At 40.0% G+C, this 6,426-nt stretch overlaps 1 long non-coding RNA gene across 1 annotated transcript; it reads left to right on the forward strand.

The window, feature by feature from the left end:
• The first annotated feature begins 1,844 nt into the window (after positions 1 to 1,844).
• On the forward strand, positions 1,845 to 6,116 carry LOC110311233 (uncharacterized). The gene is made up of 3 exons (XR_002379945.3): positions 1,845 to 1,954; positions 5,797 to 5,874; positions 5,981 to 6,116. It is a non-coding gene; the product is annotated as an uncharacterized LOC110311233 (long non-coding RNA).
• The last annotated feature ends 310 nt before the right edge of the window (positions 6,117 to 6,426 follow it).

Below are 6,426 nucleotides of genomic sequence, written 5' to 3' on the forward strand. Positions count from 1 at the left end.
AATGTGGAGCATATCCATTCAATACTCTGCCCCTCCTAGCAAGCTCCAGGGATTCTCCTTTCTCTGCTTCTTTAGTCACCACTAAAGACATTATAGGTGCTATGCTAGCTTTGTATGGATGCTTAGATTCAAACATAGGTCTGTCCTCATATGGTAAGCACTCCATCCACTGAGCCATCTCCCTGTCGTCGTCCCCCCCCCCCACGAACTTACTCTTTTTATAAACGTCATGATTGTGGAATGTAATGCTTATAGCTAGGATGATGCATAGGAATGTTCATAATAAAATGGCCCATATATATGAATACACATGTAAAATGACATAATATAATGATCAACAAGCAAGGTTACTGTCAGGACTTATGACAGGTTCCCAAGTCTTTCTTCTTTCATAGAGGAATTTTGGCAAGGGATAACATCCAAAGACCTAGGTCTGTGTGATCCAGGTGGAATACAGACACTCCCATAGTTCACACCTTCAATCCCTCTGACTGGAACACAGACATACCTTTAGTACACACCTCTTTTACTATGCAATGAGTGTTGAAATGTCAGAGGTATGAACAGTTTGTATTTTAGATTCTAAAACTAGTCCTTCCCGTCCTTGGAGCAAAAGTTAATTGAATCCTGTCCATGTTTGTTTTCATGTTTGTTCCAGCGCTTGCCATATTTCTCTACACCTGGAGAGAATTTCAAAGCATTAATTATTATCTGCTAATTGCTGTGAACCTACTGCATATTCAATACAGTTTCCATTCAGTAGACCAGATTTATCAGACCCCATAAATTGTTTATTTTCTTCTTTCTCCCCTGAGTACTTTAATGTCGCTTTAGAGGGAGAGGAGAAAATCTGTAATATTTAAAGTATAGTCCATCTCTCAATGTTTCTAGACTACTAAGCATTTTTAAAATGCATATCTAAGATATATAATTCCAAAGCTATGTGATGCAGTATATCCTATGAGAACCATAGAAAACACATAGTGAGCCTTGAGGGAACTGCATCTCTTATCAGAATATACTTCAGAGATTGAAATTGAGGGGATAACATTTATTAACAGCTTATAGCTTTAATCAAAATTTATTGTAATGGTACTGTTAAAAAAAAAAAAAACGAATGAACATCAAAGTCTCCTCCCGATTCTGCTCTATTCCCCTTAGAATGAATCTTCTTGTTCCAGTTGTTGCTATGGTTACCATTCATGTCTTAGCTGTATTGTGAATCTTTTGCTTTCTGCCCTGGGCTTCTCCATCCTAGATGTGGGAGATGCCTATGGGAACTTGTCCAGATATTCTAATGCATGGACAGATTTCAAAGGTGAAAATATTAATATTTCATGTGACATCATTTGACCAGTGGATGATGGGAGACTGGACAGATATCTGTCTTCTCTCAAGTGGATAACCTTGGGCCGCGTTCTCCAGAGTCTCCTGTTGGTAGTAAAATCAAGACCCAGCTGCTCACAATGAAGGTCCTTATTTGTGTTTCTTGGGTTTACCATCTCCACCCCAAAGTCATACTGATCTTGTTTTGGGAAACTCAGCAAAAGACAGAGAAACAAAATTGACATCTAATACACCTGTTGGTAAAGATACCTCACCACCATGAAGGAGAGAGTAGCCTTTATTAACTGGTTAGCAAATCGTATTTAAAAGTACCAAGTGTGGTCAAAACAAAGTGGTCCAAGCCCAACAGTAGGTATTTTTCTATTGGGGGAGCTTTAGCCATGGGTGGTGGTGTGCTTTGAATAAGCAAGGAGAGATAAGGGGACTTTGTGACTCATTTTTGCTCTATGATGTCACCTTATCTCTCCCTGCTCATTCAGAGCACTTCAGCACTCAAGACAAGCCACCATTTTTTCCTTCTGTTTTGAGCTCTGCTATATCAGCTTGTCCCTTCTCAACTAGGAAGAAGATGTTGTCACTAACAGATGATTTAAAGTGGATCCAACTGGTAACTGAATGAGGAATCTGCTGGTTTTTGTGGGTAGACTAGATAGTTAATAGGCTCTTTTTTTAATGAAAAACAAACAAAAATAATTTTATTGGTTCATCCATAAGAAGCAAATCCTCATGGTTAAATTATTATTATTAATTATCATATTTCTGGATTTGTTTTTTATTTTTTAATTAGGTATTTTCTTCATTTACATTTCCAATGCTATCCCAAAAGTCCCCCATACCCTACCCCCCCCCAATCCCCTACCCACCCACTCCCACTTCTTGGCCCTGGTGTTCCCCTGTACTGAGGCATATAAAGTCTGCACAACCAATGGGCCTTTATTTCCACTGATGGCCGACTAGGCCATCTTCTGCTACATATGCAGCTAGAGACACGAGCTAGTTAATAGGTTCTTAAAATGTTTCTTGAACAACCACCATCCTTCCTAGACTGATACACCCATAAGATACTCAAAATATCAAGTTCAGAGCAAATAAATGCCCCTTATACCCCCTAGTTCTAATTCTTGTTGCCTTTTTTGACAGTACATATTGTTATTAATTGGGTAATTTTATTGTCTTTTTCAAAATGCTTCAGATAAATTTTTCCCATTGTAGAAAATCTTGGTTTGGTGTTTGGCTTTTTTATTTTTTTAAGTTATTGTTGAGAGAGTTATCCTTGAGAGAAGTGGAATAGGAGCATTAGACCAAGAAATCTAATCTCATTTGAGGAAGCATATATCAGTTAAAATTGGTACGTAAATTCATTATATCACAAGGGGTTGACCTCTCTAGGAAGCACAGTGTGGTGATTTGAATATACTTGGCTCAGGGGTTGCCACTATTAGGAGGTGGGGGGTCTCGTTTGGAGGAAGTGTGTCACTTAGGAGCTGGGCTTGGAGATGCTCATGAGTCAGTCTTCTCCTGGCTGCAGTGAGATCAAGATGTAGAACCTTCAGCTGCTCCTGAACCAAGCCTGCCCAGAAGGTGCCACGCTTCCCGCCTTCATGATAAAGGACTGAATCTCTGACCCTGTAAACCAGCCGCACTTAAATGTCTTTTCTAAGAGTTGCCTTGGTCACGATGTCTCTTCACCGCAATTGAAATCCTAACTAAGACACACGGCTTTCCTGACGCTCAAGCCTATTACTTAAATAACAGGGAGTGTAAAAAAAAAAAATAACAAGAACAACACGTTATTAAGAGTTTATGATGGATTTTAAAAAAACTGTGTCTACTTTGGACATATCATTTCTAACTCTCAAAACAAGTCAGCCAGGGAATACTATTACCTTCATCTTTCACATAAAGAAAATAATAATTGAAGGGCAGACAGCCGATAGAAGGACACTTCAATTAGAATTGTATCATCACCACTACCACCATCGTCATCATCATCACTGATGTCATCACAATTTATTCAGACTTATGCACATGCTTGTGACCTCATCTTGATTGAGCATCTTATATTAGAAAATAATTCCTTGAGATATTCACATTGTGCTCATTCTGTAAAAGGAGCTATGTGATTTGAAGGTTGACTTCAAGGTCATGTGGTGAGTATTTGCATCTTTGGGACTTAACTGAGATATGAAGCCTTTAGACGTGATGCTAAGGTTCTGCCTGTCTCAACAGTAGGGTTTCTATCGAGCACATGTCAGGAGAGGTTCCATTTCCCACTGTCACCCCCAGCATCTGACTAATGCTGCTCTCTTCAAGGAACTATGTACATCTCCAGTTTAAGCAATGTGCAAAACAGCTGATGCGAATAAAACTTCTCCCTTAGAGGCCTTATCTTCTGCACGGTACATTCTTTGGTTTAACAAGACCTAAAGATAGCCCTGGAGGGCTGACCAGGGGAAACATCAGTAACTAACGTGCCTCAGTGAAGCATCACACGAAAACTTAAATGGAAAATAGACACATTTTACGGTCAATCAGTTCCATTTGTAAGATTCCCCACAATGGGGTGTACGCAGCTATGCCACGATGAGAAACTATGCTGTCAGTTGATTCTGATGTTTGCTGTCTTACTCATATACAGTGAGTGTTCTCTTCTCACGGGACAGAGCACTCTATCTCCAGTACTCAAGAAAGGGGGCAATGACTTCAAATGGATCCCAGCACTGTGGATTTTAGGGAAGAGTCTTTGATGTGTCTTCAACCTCACAGACCCTAAGGATAATACAAAATGGGAATGTGGTGGGGTCACCTTATCCATGGTTACCAACAGTGTCAGACAGTTTATCTTCTATTTCGATTCACCAAACGCCCAGCTTTTCCTCTTACACACACTCCCTAAAGTGTATCTCCAAAACAGTAAGCATGATTCTTTTGAGAACTCTTTAAAATAGGTGGGATACGATGATATGAATTTATACTACAGAAAAGAAAATTTCAAGTACATTTTCACATGTAAACTGTACTGGCTGCTTTTGTGTGTCAACTTCACACAAGCCGAAGTTATCACAGAGAAAATATCTTCCCTCGAGGAAATGCCTTCATGAGATACAGCTGTAAGGCATTTTCTCAATTAGTGATCATGGATGGAGGGCCCAGCTCATTGTGAGTGGTGCCATCCCTGGGCTGGTAGTCCTGGCTTCTATAAGAAAGCAAGCAAGCAAGCAAGCCAGTAAGGAACATCTCTCCATGGCCTCTGCATCACCTCCTGTTTCCTGACCTGCTTGAGTTCCAGTCCTGAAGTCCTTTGGTGATGAACAGCAGTGTGGAAGTGTAAGCAGAATAAACCCTTTCCTCCCCAACTTGCTTCTTGGTCATGAGGTCTGTGCAGGAATAGAACCCCTGACTAAGGCATAAACCAAGATGAAAATGCATGGAAAGAAGTAGACTCTACCATGGATTCGTTTGAGAAAGACTCATAACCCAACAACTATGCACATAAGTTGTCTATTCACTTGAGGGTACTCTGTGACGTCCTTAGTTCTATGATAATTACATATTCCATTTTACACAAGAACAGGTTTTGGTTGTACTTGAGACTTAAGCAGAAAATGAAGAGTCCTAATTACAATTTGTCAGTCTGTGAGAAAACACATTTGTGCTGAAGATACTGCTCAGCTGGTAGAGCCCCTGCCTACTATGCATGAAGCCCTGGGCTCATCGAACTCCAGCACCAAATAAACTAGGCATGATGGTTAAGGCTTGTGGATGATCATCATCAGCTGCAGAGGGTCCTGAAGCCAGCCTAGGATATAGAGACCTTGTGTGAGAAAAAAAACCACCTTTCATGTATCTTGGGCCATTTCGGCTTGTTTTCACTAATAGCTTTCCTAATAGCTTTTCTGCTAACGGAGACAGATGAGTTGCCATTATCATATCATCTCTGTTAGAAGACACTTCCCAAAGAGGACCATCAGCTGGCTCTAGCTGACTTTTCATCCTTTGATTTCAGTATCACCAGTTTATAACATCTAGATGTTAGTGCAAAAGCCTGGGGTTCATCTGACAATCTCGGTTTTTTTTTAATAACTCAACAACACAGGCTCATGAGGTGTACGTTCGTGGGTTTATTTCTCCACTTTCTGTTCAGGTTCCGAGTCATAGGAGCCAGGATGCAGGCTGGGCCCCTGGCAGAAAGAAAGGATGCTTTGCATTTGCATAGCTTTGTCCCCCAAAAAATAAGAAGCAAGGGAGATTTGAAGTTTGTTGAGAGTCCTGCTAAAAGGGCTTCTTATGTAGTCAGGCCTTGTAAAGAAGGCCATTTTTTTTATTTTTAATGCTACACATAACATAATAGCGGTAAAGCGCTCAGAAGTATCTTAGGAATGCCAGCTCCACTCAGAGTTAAGAATTCAGGTCTCTGTGTTTCTGCTTCCTTCCATGCTTCTTCCACAGGAGTCACCCTCAGAGAAACCCGCTTCCTACAGTGACTTTGAATCGCCTTAAGTTTCCTCCACTTCTAGGGTCAAATGCGTAAGTCCTAATTCTAAATATTTTTGATGGAGTTCAATTTCAAAGCATGACTCCTTTAGAAAACCTTTTTAGGAATTTATACTAATTGAAATTCTGTATTTAACAGGTCTTTATGGCTCTCTGTCGATGGCATGCAAGAGAAGTTGAAAAACTATTTTTATAAAGAGGACTTGGGTGACAAGGGACATTCAAGGAAGGAAGGAAGCAAGCAAGGGGTTTTTTTTGTTGTTGTTGTTTGTTTATTTGTTTCATTTTGTTTTTTTATAATAATGTTCTTTCTTCTTGGTGTTTTAAAAACCAAATACCAGCATACCATATTTTCAGAAAGGATTTAGACTTGACAGATTCCCAATAAAATGTATTGATAAGCTGTATTTAAATCTCTCACTAGTTCTGCCTGGTGTTTTAGTCAAGTAAGGAATCTCAAAAATAAATAGAAACACCGACAATCAAACTCTAACGCTGACTTGTTGACTTTGGTGCCCTCCTAACTTTGTACTTTATCAAAATCCCTGAGTCAGCATCCAATACTTCCCCCTCCTGGCTGCCCCT

Source organism: Mus caroli, unplaced genomic scaffold (assembly GCF_978045245.1).
Source record: "Mus caroli unplaced genomic scaffold, Mus_caroli_1 scaffold_17, whole genome shotgun sequence".
NCBI lineage: Eukaryota > Metazoa > Chordata > Mammalia > Rodentia > Muridae > Mus > Mus caroli.